The sequence below is a fragment of the Equus przewalskii genome, chromosome 19 (assembly GCF_037783145.1).
Source record: "Equus przewalskii isolate Varuska chromosome 19, EquPr2, whole genome shotgun sequence".
In the NCBI taxonomy this organism is placed as follows: domain Eukaryota; kingdom Metazoa; phylum Chordata; class Mammalia; order Perissodactyla; family Equidae; genus Equus; species Equus przewalskii.
The window spans coordinates 25,335,768-25,351,205 of NC_091849.1; the positions used below are offsets into that span (position 1 = coordinate 25,335,768).

General features: G+C 43.8%; 1 pseudogene; it reads left to right on the forward strand.

Moving 5' to 3' along the window:
- The first annotated feature begins 889 nt into the window (after positions 1-889).
- Positions 890-15,255, forward strand: LOC103543429 (butyrophilin subfamily 3 member A3-like; annotated as a pseudogene).
- Positions 15,256-15,438: the final 183 nt, after the last annotated feature.

The following is a 15,438-nucleotide window of genomic DNA, read 5'->3' on the forward strand; positions in this document are numbered from 1 at the left end:
AACCCTGAAGTGTATGTGGAAGCTTGTTTTCCAACTGAACCTGTGAAAGCAAATATCCACCTCTCCTTTTTGAATGTTTATTCACTATCTGAAATACAAGGTCCCTGTTTCTCCTTGTTTGGGGAGCCATGACTCTGCAAATGATTCCTCATGGTCTGCTATTTGCTACAAACATACTTTACTTTGTGAGACAACTACTTCTGGGAGAGAGTCTGATTTAACTGGCCAGGAGTGAACCCCCTTTGGTTTCAGTAACAAAAATACCATGGTAGCATAAATAAGGCGCAGAGGGTGAAGGAAGCTGCTCAGCAACACTCCAAATAAGAAAATTCTGAAAAACGTAAGACATGCCCATCAGTCACTGGCAGCACTGCCTCTGGAAACCTGAAAATTAGACGATTTGGCCATGGATCTGAGACTTGAGTTTAAGAGGTGCCAAAAAGGTGGAGTGGATCTGGTTTTCTGTCTGTTCACACTTCCATTTGGCTCTGTTGTAAAAGATCTCCTCCTCCGTGTGCCCACCTACACACACAGATGTTAGCAAATGACCACAGAGACACTGTAATTAATGCATGTCTTCCTCTCTTTACACATTAAAATCTTATAATTCTTCTGCTTAGTTCTGCTGATAATCTATTATGGTATAAAAGACAAAACAGGTGTATATAGTGAAATACTGACTACACACAAACATACACATGAATGCTTCAAATAGGTAAACACAGACAGACACAAACAGTGAGGGGATTAGGGCTGGAATTTTTCTTCATTCTGTACAATCCAGTACAGTTTCAGTTTTCATTCTACATTCCTCACTGTTGCCTGCCCAGCAACTGATGAGAAACACCTCTCTGAGCCAATCAAAAACTAATTCTTCCAGAGAGTGACTCTGTTACTGTTTGTCACAGTGAGCAGCCTTTCTTTCTCTTCCCTTTCTTCCAGAGCAGTGTGTTAACTATAATGCAGAACTACTGATTACCTTCACTCTGTGGGCTGTGATTTTCAGATGGGAATGCCAAGGGGTAAGTGGGGGAAATTGGTAAAGGCCAGGGCCACAGGCCCTGGAAGGAGAGAGGCTAAAAACCTGAGAGTGAATGCAGGTAAGTCCTCACCCAGAGAAAGGGGGTTGGTGCTGGTGTGTGTGGTGAGGGGATAGGGGGTGTGGGCAGGAGGCAGTGCAAAATGTAGGGACCTGCATTGGGAAATTGGATGGGAAAGAAGCAACGTAAATGAAGAAATTTGCCAACTACAGGTTCTTAGGAACTTACTGTAGTCAGAAAGGAACGATGGACTCTTAGAATCTCTCCTGGTCATCTCTGGGAGTGTACTGATTCTAAAATGAGATGTGCCCTAAAGATTTATATGTAAAGATGTTCCTTACAGAATTATTTGTAATACAGAAAAATCTGAACCAACCTCCAAATACAGCATACATATACATATATAACTGCTGGAGCATGGCGAAACTGATGCGGGGTCAGTGAGCCGAGGAGTCGAAAGAAAGATTTCTTGGACTCTCAAGATCTGGTGGTAGTGCTCTTTTATTTAGAGAATAGTGTGGAATAGCATGGGGGCAGGACCCATGGGAAGTCAGAGCTGCTGCTGCTGGCATGGGGACAGGACCCATGGGAAGTCAGAGCTGCTGCTGCTGGCATGGGGACAGGACCCATGGGCAGTCAGGCTGCTGAGTGGGGACAGGACCCATGGGCATGAGGAGCCACTGCTGCTGCCCCCGCTGCTGCTGCTGCGAACATGGGTGGAGAGTAAGGCTAAATTTAAGGCATAGGTATGTGAGCCATCTCTTTACAAGACAAAGGAAAGAACATGTAAAAAAGTTAAAATGGTATCAGTGCAGGTGGGATCTGGCCATTCGGTGGTCCCACAACTTTTAGATAATAATCAAATCGGATTAAATAAAGGCCAGAAGCCACCACACTAAATCAGTTACATGAGGTTGCCAGACAGTAACCAACTTAAGTCCTTGCCTTCCCCATTAAGAATTTCCAGAGATAAGGCCATCCCCCCTTCCTCCCGGTGCAGAAGGGGAGGCATAGAGATTTCCTTCACAAATGCAAATGTCTCTCAAAGGGCAAGCAAACTCTGCTCCCCTGAGCCTGCTTCTCATCTGCAGTTTTAAAATTAACCGGCCTAAAATCCTCATCAAAACGACACAGTGTCCCAACCTGAAAGGATTTCTGTACAGCCATTAGCTCTTTTCAAAAAGAGTTTTCATTTATAATTGTTATATATAATATATAAAATACATTAATATATATAATAAATGTATATATAAAATATATATATAATTATTTATAATTTTAATAAAGAGCTTTTATTTATAATTGTATAATTTTAATAAAAAGCTTTTATTTATGATTGTAACAAAATTTAAATTGTATCTACATTTTGCTATCATAGATTTTACTTTCATGAACAGCCTTAAACATAAATCATTGTGTTAACACCTGATTTTCCGACTTTAAGAGTAATTCCTACAAGTGGAATTTCTGGGTCAAAGGATGAAACATTTCCAAGGTATTTGGTATATATATACGGCCAAAATACTTCCAGAAACATTTACATTCTTATGATGTGAGGTATATGATTACCATTAGAGATTATTTAAATTTTATTATTTTATATTTTTCTCCATTATCAATAGGTTTTATAATTAGGACCAAAAAATAATAAACATATTAAAAAGTAAAGCATATTACCCACTCTGAGAAAAACAGAGTAATTGTACCTATAATAATAATACTAATATTGTCCTCTCTCTAGCAGCATAGAGAACAGTTTGAAGAGGGGAGGATGGACTGAAAGGCAATATTTTGTCTGAGCGTGTGTCCAGGTTTCAGACAAGGGTCTGAAGGAGTGCCAGCTGCACAGACTTCTGCTCCCTTGTCCCACGGAAGTTCCCGGACTGGCAGGTGCCATGACTTGGGGCCTCATGCTAGTTTGTTTTGGAGGAGTTGTTATTTTCTGAAAAAGTAATATGTTACAGTCACTATAATAACTTGTAACAGTTATTAAGTGTTAAATTATATGTGAAAACTTTTTGAATTTAAAACATTCTTTCACAGTACAGTGTCAAAGACAAAAATATCTTTCACTCAATCCTCAATTCTCAGTGTAGCATGTATCCTTTTAGACCTTTCTTAAGGCGGTTATATAAACATGTATATACAAATTTATAACTTTGCTTTGTTTTAAGTAGAATCATTACAGTGTGTTTTTTGTTCACTTAATATGTCTCAACTGTCTGGGTTAGTGACTATAACTTAGTCTTAACTGCCTCATTAAATTCCTTCATAGGGATGAGCTATCAACTAAACAGTTTCCTATCAGTGACCTTTTAGGTTTCTGACCCCTTTTTCAGTCATAAATATAAAGCTGCACTTCCATCCTTATACATGCTTCTCTCTGGACACGTGCAAGGGTTTTGCTGGAACAGATATATGGGAATGGAATTGCTGGACGAATTATACACATTCTAAAGTTTATATTTCACATTGCTTCATGAGTTACTGAAGTTTAAACAGGTATTGTCACATGACTGAGATCACACAGCCTGTGAACCATAGAGCCATTACTTAGTTTCCATCCTGTTTTGTTCCTACACCTGACACATAGTGGGCCTGGCACATAGTGTGTGCTCAGTAAATATTTGTTGAATGAATTAATGAAAAGATGGGTGAGATCTGGTCTTATTCCTAGCTCTCCCGTTCATTAGCCTTGGGATTCAGAAGTGGTTGGTTCAGCCTAAGTCCAGAACCTCCACCAAGGAGTCTGCCTCGATCTCAACCAGAGTCTTATGGAGTCCTGATTCGAACTTAGTGATGGCCATGGGTTGAGGCTCAGAGGAGTCCACAGTGTTGCTCCAGAGAAGAGCATACCCTCAAGTCATTCATCAGCAACCCATTCCACCTGACGTCTTCAGGGAAGAAGAGGATACATGATGGGAGAAGACTAGGGAGAAGGGAAGAGCGATGTCCAGAGATCTCAGTCCTGTCTCTGAGTAATCTTCTGAGGCCTACTCTCAGGCTCTCCACTATCTAGGGAAGTAGCCAAATCTGCGAATGTTAGGATGGAAGCCAAGCTAGAACTCCAAATAAAATCCAGCCTTGCCAGCTGGCAAGGGCCCCACACTTCCCTTATCACAAATGTTCACAGTGCTGCCACTGATCATGCCTAAAAGATAGTAGAGGTGCTTTTCTGAGCCAAGATACAGTTGGGGGCACTGGACAGGGGGTGGGGAGTTACAGGAGGCCTACTTCTGAGTTATGAGAACCTCAGCACTTCGTAGAGGCATGAGCTTTGCTGGGCTTCTGTATGCTCCTGGTCTGACATATTTGCCCCTTATTTGCAAATGCCAGCTCTTTTGTCTCTTCCTTGAAAGACATTCCTCCAGCAATGGAAAGACTAAGACCAGGGAACTTATCCATTGCTGGTGAGCCCAGAGGCCATCTGCTAAGGAGCATTGGTGAACACCTGAGGAAAGGAAGACAGGAAATGAATAATTTCCTTCTCAGGGATATTTCTTCTCCAAAAAACAATTGTGAAAAGAGAGCACTGAGGCACAACGAGTGCTAACACTCTTCCATGCATATCCAGGACAAGCTTGCTCCTTGAAACCACTTCATTGAAAAGTAGGAATAAATACATTAACATAGGCAAGTCCCAGTGGCAGCATATGAGGCTGCGCACTGCTCCCTAAGCCAGACTAAAACAGCATGTCATTCTAATGGCAGACTCTTGTCTTCACAAGACTCCACCTCCCTCCTGTTGGATGACAACCATTTAATCTGATCCTTTTAACCTATTTAAAATGCTAGTGAGTATTGATGGGTTAATATATTACTCCTCATCCATTCACTCATTCAACAAATATTACTGAGAGTCCCATGTGAGCCACACACTGTTGTACAGGGTTGTTACACATCAGGAAACAAAATTGATCAATATCCTTTCTTTGTGGAGCTTCCATTCCAGCAGGTGGAAACAGACAGTAAACACCTGATATGTTAGATGATGAGAATTCAATGGGGAAAAGAGGGCAGGATCAGGGGGATGGGAAAAGTTTGCCATAATCCTGAGGTCAGAGACATTCTCAGAGGAACCAATTTTAGAGGAAAGGCTTGAAGGAGGTGAGGGAATGAGCCTTGTGGATATCTGAGGGAAGAGGGTTCCAGGTAGAGGGAAGAGTGAGGGCCGGGGTCCTCTGTCCTGGTGAGTTCAAACTCCAGCAAGAAGGGCAGTGTGGTTGGAACAGACGAGGACAGTAGGGGAGACGAAGTGAGAAATGCAGGGCCTGGAGGGCCATGTGGGCTATTGTAAGGACTTCAGCATCTACCCTAAGTGAAATGGGAGCCACTGGAAGATGCTGAGCAGAGGAGTGACATGATGTGACTCAAGGAACATTCTGGCTGTTGTGTTGACCATAGACTGTAGAGGACACAGGTAGAATTAGGGGACCCAGAGAGGAGGATCCTGCATCCATCAGAGTGAGAAGATAGAGGCTTGGATTGGACTGTAGCAGAGGATGTATGGGAAAGTGGAAGGATTTTGAACATATTTGGACAGTAGAGCCAAGGATTTCCTCATGGGTTAGGGATAACATATGTACATTCAACCTTAGATACATAACATTATATTACACATAATATTAAATGTTTGTACACTTAACATTACATATCTTTATGGATGATTTTCATGTTGAACTCAAAGGTTAAGAGATTCCCAAGCAGACATTTTGGCAGAAGAGGATCTTGAGTCACCACACTAGTGACTGTGTCTTTCACCCTGAGACAACCCTGGGGAGGTGGAGGTTTGATGTGGAATTCATGATCTTCTTTCAGGTCGTAGTTTCTGTCTGACTCTGTCTGGCATTTCTCTGCAGCACAAATGAAAATGGCAAGTTCCATAGACTTCCCTCTGCTCGACCTCCTTGCCTGCCTCATCTTGGTCCAGCTGCTTACCCCTTGCTCAGGTAGGGAAAATTCTGCTTTGATGTATCTGAAGCAGACAATTACCTGTTAGTGCCCAGTCAGAGCCTCTGACAACTTCTCATACCTGGAAGTCCCATCCAAAACAGAAGGTGTGCATGTTATTAAGATAAATTGTACTTCTGTTAGGATCCTATTTCTCTCTAGGTTTTTTGTACCTCACCCTCTCTACCTGAGGCCCACCTCCCTTACCCTCATGGCCCAATCCCTCTGATGGAGCTTCTCCTTTTAATGACCAGCTCAGTTTGCTGTGATTGGACCCCCTGGGCCCATCCTGGCCATGGTGGGTGAAGACGTTGATCTGCCCTGTCATGTGTACCCAAAGATGAGCGCAGAGAACATGGAGCTGATGTGGGTGAGATCCAGCCTTACACAGGTAGTATACGAGTATGCAAATGGAAAGGAAATAGAAGACCAACAGATGGCAGAGTATCGAGGGAGAACTTCGATTTTAAGAGATGGCATCACTGAAGGGAAGGCTACTCTCCGAATTCACGGCGTCAGACCTTCTGACACTGGAAACTACCAGTGTTATTTCCAAGGTGACAACTTCTATGAAAAAGCCATGGTGGAGCTGGAGGTTGCAGGTGAGCCTCCAGGTTTTGTTCTGAGCTCTTTCCTCTGTGGTTCCGAGGGAGGCACATGAATATTTCATGCTCCAAATCCACCTCAGAGCATCCTGACTAGTCACTAGTATCTGCCTCCACTGCCTTCCCTCTTTGTTTCTCTGAGGCCCTTGGGAAAGACACAGTTTTTCCTCTAGGAAGAATCACTCCTGTACCCTAAGGTATCAAGTAAAAACTCTGCCATGCTGGTCAGCAGGGCCTAAGCAGGGAAGTGGAAGGTCGGGGACAGGAAGGATAAGAAAATATCTCCTCAGTGATGGCACGCATTTGTTTGGGTTCAGTTGTGTTCCAGATAGCTTCTGTGCTCCCTCCAGGTTCATGCTCCTCTGGGCCCTGGGAGGCAGACCTGTAGGATAGCATCTGTGCTGCCAATGTTCTCCCACCGAAGGCCCCCGGGAATATGCCTAGAGTTGACCAAGTTATATGTATTATTGTTGTATTATATATTATATGTATGTATTGTTGCAGGCAGGGAGAATGCACGCCATGTGGGAACTGTGGGGTGTCTCAGTCAGAGGCTATTAAAGAAGACTTGGTATAGAATTTTTGCTTGTGTAATGGGAGTTTGGGAAGGGTTTATGGAAGTGGGACTTTGCTCTGGATTGAATGCTATCAGGAAGGTGGGGGATGTGATTCTGTGGTTGGGTGTCTCAATGAATCTTATCTAAGATGAAGACTAGAATGAGGCTAAAGTTGAAATTGGTCAAGGAGCAGCAGTCACTCATGGTCAGGATAGGGAAATGTTTGGTCATGATTGGTTTGGACAGTGTTCATGGTATTTCTCTATGTTCAAACACAATTGCTGAATGATCTTGTCTTTGTCTTGACCCATCATAGTGGCAAAGTGCCCTTATTTGATATTGATGTTCCATGAAACTGCTTATGTTCAACAGGAGAACACAGAGTGCAGGTCAATGTCCAGATGTCAAGGGTTTCATTTCTCTTTCTCAGGGCACTCTCTTGCCCTGTAGTTTCTGACTGGGTTTGGTCAATGGGGAGCTATAGCAGAAGATGGAAGGAAGGAGAGAGGAGAGAGAGGTCAAGGTACTTATCCCCCTAGCTTTCTCCCCACAGGACCACATCTAGCTGGCTGCATTCCCTTCCTGAAGATCAGACCTCCTCTTAAGAAAGCCCTCTCTACAAGACTCTCTTCTTGTAGGTCTTCAGGACAGCTTCCTCTCTGCCTCTATTTGGGTACAGGGGTTCGTGGTAACAGCTCCACTGTTACTGGCTCTGGAGTGTTGCTCCATCCCATGTAGTTTTCCCCTTACCATCACCATGCGTCTGTAAACAGCTCCTTAATGAAATCCCTCCAGGATTATCTAATGTGAGTGTGCCGTCCAATTCCTTTTTGGCCTGTAATTGATACAGTAGGCTCAGAAGAATTCAAACTCATTTATCTTTCCACAGAGCTGGGTTCTGATCCTCACATTGAAATGAAGGCTTATGAGGATGGAGGGATCCATCTGGAGTGCATGTCCACTGGCTGGTATCCTCAGCCCCAAATACAATGGATAGATCCCAAGGGAGAGGACATGCCAGCTGTGGCAGCATCTTTGGTTGAAGATGGAGCTGGCTTGTTTGCAGTCACAGCATCTGTGATCGTGAAAGACAGCTCTGAAGATGGGGTATCCTGTATCATCAGAAATCCCCTCCTCAGCAAGGAAAAGGCCACAGGGATTTCCATTGCAGGTCAGTACCCTGCTGAGCCTCAGGTATACTGTGCTGGGCTGTGGCTACTGAAAGACAAAGGATGTGTGATTCTCTGTGGTTGACTTGGGTCTCTGCAGTGACTATAAGGCACAGAGCAGGATCCAGAGCCTTCTTCTTACTCCAGGTATGTTTCATTTCCCCATACAGCTGTTTATATCACAAATACTTCATGAGTATTTCCTGTGTGCCAGAAACTGTGGCAGGAGGTGGGAATTGGGGGAAAATGGTAAAGATCAGACCCTTAAGCAAACAAATGACAAAATGGGGAAAAAATATGTGCCACTAACATCTGAGAGAAAGAGCTAATCTGCTTAAAATATAAAACAACGCAGTAGAAAAATGAAAGAAGTTCACAGAAAAGGCAGTAATACATGAGACGATGTCCAATCTCACTCAATAGAGGAATGTGTACTAAAACACTTTCCAGGGGCTGGCCCAGTGGTGTAGTGGTTAAGTTCACACACTCGGCTTTGGTGGCCCTGGATTCCCAGATTCAGACCCTGAGCAAAGACCTACACACCACTCATCAAGCCATGCTGTGGCAGCATCCCACACACAAAACGGAGGAAGGTGGGCACAGATGTTAGCTCAAGGACAATCTTCCTCAGGCAAAAAGTGGAAGATTGGCAGCAGATCTTAGCTCAGGACCAATCTTCCACACCCAAAAAGAAGAAGAAGAAGAAGAAACAAACATTTTCCACTTGCAACACTGGCAAAAAATAAAACAAAAAAACCTGAGGTGGCAGATCATACATTCTGATGGCAGGATTGTCGGAAGACAGTCACTCTTAGACATTTGTTGGTATATTTTTGGTCTAAATTAGCCAACTTCTACTGGGGGCAATATACTAGAATTTATCCAAACTACTTATTCATTGATCCAAAAATTCCACTTCTGAAAATTTATCTTACAGACAGAATTTTTATGAAATCACACATGTAAAAGTTTATTTCTTACAGCATAAATTTTAATAGCAAAAAATTAGAAACTATGCAAATGTCCATCAACAGGGAACTTTTATGCAATGGAATATTGCACAACTGTGAAAGAAAACACAGACATTCTCTCTGTATTAATTTTTCAGGATCTCCAAGATGAACAGAAAAAGCCAGATGCAGAGCAGTTTGTATAGAATGCTATCTTAGGTGTAAAAGAGAAAAAAATAAAAATATGTTTATATTTTTAAAATTTAATACACACTTGCATAGCACTGACTATGTGTCAGGCATTTTATAAGCATTATTTTAATCTTTTAACCTTATGAATTAGGTACTGTTGTTACCCCATGTTACATATTAGGACACCAGGAAGAGAGCAGTTAAGTAATTGGTCCAAGATCACACTGCCAGTCAAGTGGAGGAGCCAGAATTTGAATGCAGGCCAGCCAGCTCCAAAGTTCCTATTCTTAACCCCCATATTAAGCTGACTAATGAGAGGCTAATAAATGGGGGGAGGGAGGAGGGTGTGGATGGGAAACTAGACAGCTTTTTAATTTGTTTAATATTTTCACCATGTAAATGAAACCTATTGAAAAATTAAATTAGAAAAAATATGATTTTCATGTTCAACTAACTCATATTCACGTGTGTGAAGCAGATAGTTCGAAGCAAGTAATAACATTATGTTATTGTAAGAGTTTACTGAAGTCTTATCTGAAGATCCCTGAGACTTTAGGAAGAGAAGGATCATTTACTGTCATGAGATCGACTCTGTGATACCAGCCCTGGGGGTGAGAGGCTAACACTCCATTCCATTGCAGACCCCTTCTTCTGGAGGGCCAGGCCCTGGATAGGAGCTTTGGCTGGGACCCTGCCTGTCTTGCTGCTGCTTCTCACAGGGGCCGGTTACTTCCTGTGGCGACAGCAGAAGATGATAGAGAGAGAGCAAGCAGAAAAGAAGGAGGAACGAAGGGCAAGAGGTATCTGACCAGGGAGGGAACCTAAGGCCCTGGCTTAGGGGAGGGAGCCCAAGGACACCACCCGCTCCCCACACCGCACACCCACTTCTGCTCTGGGTCATTAGTGAGGTTTATGCTCCAGAGGTTCTTTCTACTCCATCACCATAACAGTAAATTTTTTTCCTGCTTATTTTCCAGAGAAGCTCCTGTATGAATTCAGTAAGTTCCAATTCCCCAGGGACCCACACATGTCTTGGTACCCCTGGTTTAAGTGTCCTAATGACTCTTCACATTTCTTCCGTTGCAGAGAAGAGAGAGTTCCTGCTAATGGCTGGTGAGTGGCTCTGACACTTTTTCTGAATTCCCATCTAACACTGTCTACTGGGATATGTCCCAGCCTTTGTGCTTGCCTCTAAAACTGCCCAGGGCTCAGAAATATTCCTGACCCATTCAGGGAGGGGAAGAAAGAAGGGTGGCTGATCAGAGGGAAGCACAGAGAAGTCTTATTTTTTCAATGGAGAAAAGAGCCTTCAATCTCTCTCCAGGAGGGGTCCACAGACTCTTCAGTCCAGCAGTCACCTCAGAATATCTGGGAGTGCACTGGAAAGGAAAAAAAGAGGGTGGAGATGGAATTCTCTAGATGAAGTGCCTTCCCCATGCTGGGAACCTCCCTAGTTGCTTTACATAATCTGTAGGCTGCTGAGAAGAAAACAAAGAATGTAAGATTTAAAAGAATGAGAAAATCAGAGAAGAAGGAGAGAGAAAAGTGCATTTTAAAAAAGGAATGGCCACAGTGGCTCAGTTCTCATAGGTTTATTAGAACTGCTTTTTAAAAAGCAGTATCTGAAATTTCTTCATTAAGTTGCTCAGTTCTTCTCAGAAGTAGGCAGGACATAATACAGCCTGAGATAGATGGATTCTAGTACATGTATACAGTCACATGTGCACACAGTGACACCTATGCCCATGAATCGGGGTGTAGATACATACAAAATAGATTCATCAGGCTTCAGCTGGGAAAGCACTTACATGGTGCCTCTGGTATTCTCAGCATGCAATTGATGTTCTCAGACTTGATATTTAGGAGGAAAGGAGAGAATTGAACAGGTAGAGGGAGAAGGTAGGAAGAGTGGGGATGTGAGTCAAAATGAATGATTAGATGGATGCAAAAGAACAGAAAGGAAACAACCCAGAAATGACATTGTTCAGGTGACATCTCTACCTTTCTTCCATTGTAGGTAGAGAGAAGTCTCAGGCCTATGCTGGTGAGTGACCCTGATGTTCTCTGAGTTTTGTGGAAAATGTGCACTAAGCATGTAAATCATTTCTCTGCTATGTGACCCATTGTCATTTCCAGTAGGAATAATCAGATCTACTCCAGAGGCTCCTTTTCTATGAGGAATACCAACACTGCTTTTCTGGAGCCATAGAAGACCTTTCACATACAGTGTCTGGCTGTTTTCAGCCACCCCTTAACCTGCTGGCACACATGCTCACACCCTAGCAAAGGCTGGCCATGGCACCTGCAGCCCCAGCATGATGGAGGGAAGGAAGTCCACCATTTTTGAGAGGTTGTATGGCTGATCTGGCAGAGCTATAGATAAAGGAAGCTGGACATCGCAAGAGACTGAAGAAAATGAGGGAGAAAAGGCTTAGTCAGGAGAAGGGATGGGGTAAGAACAGAAATAATGCCCTTTCTTTATCTACGTCTCCTGCTTTTCAGAATGGAAGATGGCCCTCTTCCAACCTGGTGAGTGAATCACTGTGTGTTCCCTAGGACAACAACCTGAGGGAACATATTCCCTTTTTCTTCTCCAACTCTTGAGACTCTGGGAGGAAAAATCTCCATGACTGGGAGAGTTCCAGGTGGGTGACTTGAGGTCCTGGTCTCAAAGGTGTGCCCATCTCCAGGGCCTTCCTGCTGAGAGCCCAGAGAACCAGGGAGGATTGCTCTCCTGAGTTCCACAGATCTTCAAGGGAAGGAAGGAGCGTAAAGGGTAGACTGAGGGAAGGAGAGGCAGAGTGACCTAATCCTGCAGGGAGAGTGAGGATGTGGAATGACCAAGCAGAGAAGGCAATGCACAAAGATCTTTGCTTTTCCCAAGCTTCCTATGCCGCCTCCTGCCGCTGTGTGTCCCCAAGTTACTTAATGTTTCTGTAATTTAGTTTCTTCATTTTTAAGTGGTGATCATAATTCTTATTATGTGAGAGTTGAGGTAAAGACTAAATGAGATAATTAATGTGTATTGGTCAAAAACCAACAAGAAAGAGATGGCATGTTCAATCTGGGTGGTTGAAGAAGGTTTAGCAGAGGAATCCTTTACTAAGGTGGGATTGGGGTTAAGGGAAACCAACAAGGTAGGGTGAAGAGCCCCAGGGCTCACAATAGCAGGAGGCTGTCACCACCCCTAGGCTTGAAGGAATAGGGAGAGGGAGCAGTTACTGGAGCCCAGAGGAAGCTGTAGCTCAAGGACAGGGCTGTCTGAGAGGAGTCAGGCCTTTGTTAGAGCATCAGCCTCTGATGTTGGCAGGGAGGAAGTGGAGGAAATAAACGCTGTGCCTCTCTTTTCTTTCTTTCGCCTCATGATCTTCAGCTAGTACCTCCATTGGCCAATCCCAACAGGTAACCAGGGGCAAGGGAGCCCAGTGATGTTGTTCATAAAGGACAGATTCCTGGGGCCCAGAAGAGGGTAGAGAAAGGAGGAGAGTATGTCTGGGAGCACAGAAAGTCCCCACCATGGCCTCTAGCACAGAAAAGGCATGGAGCTATTATAACATCAGGCACTTCCTCCATGCCTGGCCCTGGGCTACTATAAAACATGTATTGTCTTTTTTCTACCCTACTTATTATTATTTTTATCCCCATTTTTCAGTTAAGGAAATTGAGGCTCAAAGATATTGTTTAGCTTGAGACTATGGAGAAAAGAGACAGCATAAAAAGAAAGGTCATTCAGCTCATGAGTGGTAGAGCAAAGACTGAAATGTAAATCTATGTGAATACAAACAATAGGTGGGCATAGTCATTTTGGGGAGGAAAGTAGGAGAAAGATGGAAGGAAGGAGCCAATGGAGATTTCAGGTTAGGCAGCACTCTTATCCACTGAACTAGGACGCCTGGGAGTTTCTTTGGTGTTGCTGAGAGGGTCACATTCAGGGCAGGCTGGGGACATCTGGCTCTGCACTTAGACCTCCTCAGTCACACCCAGGTCTTGAAGGCTGAGGCTCTGACGTCTGGGAACAAAGGCTGACCCCAAGGTCCATCCTCCTACTTTCTGCAGAGGATGTGATTCTGGATCCGGACACAGCCAACCCCAACCTGCTTATTTCTGAGGATCAGAGGAGCCTGAAATGGGCAGACACACGACGGCCTCTGCAATTCAACCCTAAGAGATTTTATATGCTTTATTGCGTGCTTGGCTGCAAGAGCTTCACATCGGGGAGGCATTTCTGGGAGGTGGAGGTGGGGCACAGAAAAGAGTGGTATGTCGGGGTGTGTAGGGAGAATGTTGAGAGGGAAAGACTGGGTTTATATAGCACCCTATAGTGGATTCTGGATTCTGGGGCTGTCTGAGAGTAATGACTATTGTGCGCTCACTGACCCCCGGACCTACTTGACAATTGTCAACCCTCTTCAAAGAGTAGGGGTTTTCCTGGACTATGAGACTGGTGAGGTCTCATTCTACAATGCCATGGATGGATCTTGTATCTACACCTTCCCACACACCTCATTCTCCGGGCCTCTGTACCCTATTTTCAGACTTCTCGGATGGGATCACACCCCGTTGACCATTTGCCCAGCACTGACAGGAGTAGGGAATTCCCCTGTCACTGACTTAAGATCTGACCTTTCCCTGGAGACCCAAGTGACTCCAGGCCCTGCTGATGGGATTGGGGACCCTCAGGCTGAGGTAACATCCTTGCTTCCCCCTGCCCAGCCTGAAACTGAGGGCCTCATCCTTAGCAGCAACACATCACAACAATAAAATACTTAAATGCACACTCTGTGTGAAGCACTTCACTAATATCAATTCCTTATGCCATATGACAGTAGAGTTTGATGCCACTTTATTGTTTCCACTATATAGATAAGGAAATTGGTGTACAGAAAATTGAATCAATTTTCTAAAGGTGACTCAGCAAGTGAACAACAGCTGGGATAGGAACAACAATAACTGACATTACAGAGAACATGTACTGGGTGCTGTGCTAAATGCTTTAAGTGAATTTCACTCATTTAATCCTCACAACAACCCCGTGAAGTAGTCTCATTTTGAGAATGTGGAAACTGAGGCAGGGCCAAGTTAAGTAATTTACATAATTCATACAGAAAGCTGTGCTGCTGGGAGAAGTTAGGCCCTGCTCCTTCCCCACCCACTAGCCTGTTGTTCCTTTCTAGCCATATTGCCCCCATGGTGAGGGAAACATGTGCAGCCCTGAGGTTCCCTTTCCATGACACCCCATGTTAAGGGTCACTGTAGGTGACTACAGAGACCACACCCCACTTGGTTCCTTCAAGGTTGATTGTCAGAGCCATAGGTCCAGTACTTCACTGGATTGTCTGCAAAGTGACGTGGTCCAGAGAATGAATTCACAGGGACCGCATCATACAGGATGTGAAGGGACTAGAGGCCAAACTCTTAACTAATAATGGGCACATGTGTACCCACTCTCTCAATGTGATGCATGATCATTGAGCCAGAACCAATCCTCCTGCTAAAAAGTTCTCCAAGAAGCCTAACTTAACACCTAAAGATTGTGTGTGGGATAAGAATTTGGGAGGAAGGCAGCTGGATAAAGTTCAGTGGTATTTTTATCACACTGTAGAATCCATCTCCAGGCAGGGGAAATTTCCACCCCTGATCATTCATTGATGTTAATGGATGTTCCTGTCAACTGATGGATGCTGGAGGAAGGCTTCTTTTCATTATCATCACTGTTATTGTTCACCACTGTATCCCCTCTATCTGGCATGTGGTTGTCAAGTTACATTTGGTGAATAAATTTGTTAATAATCTTCAGTCTTCCACTGAGCTTTTCTAGATTTTAAGCCCCTACAGTTTACTCACCACAGTGTCACAGTTTACTTCATTGTAACATTTGCACAAAATCCTTCTTGTGTTAGTTTTCTATTGCTCTCGTAATAAATTACCACAAGTTTCAGGATCTGAAACAAGATAAACAAATCATCTCACATTTC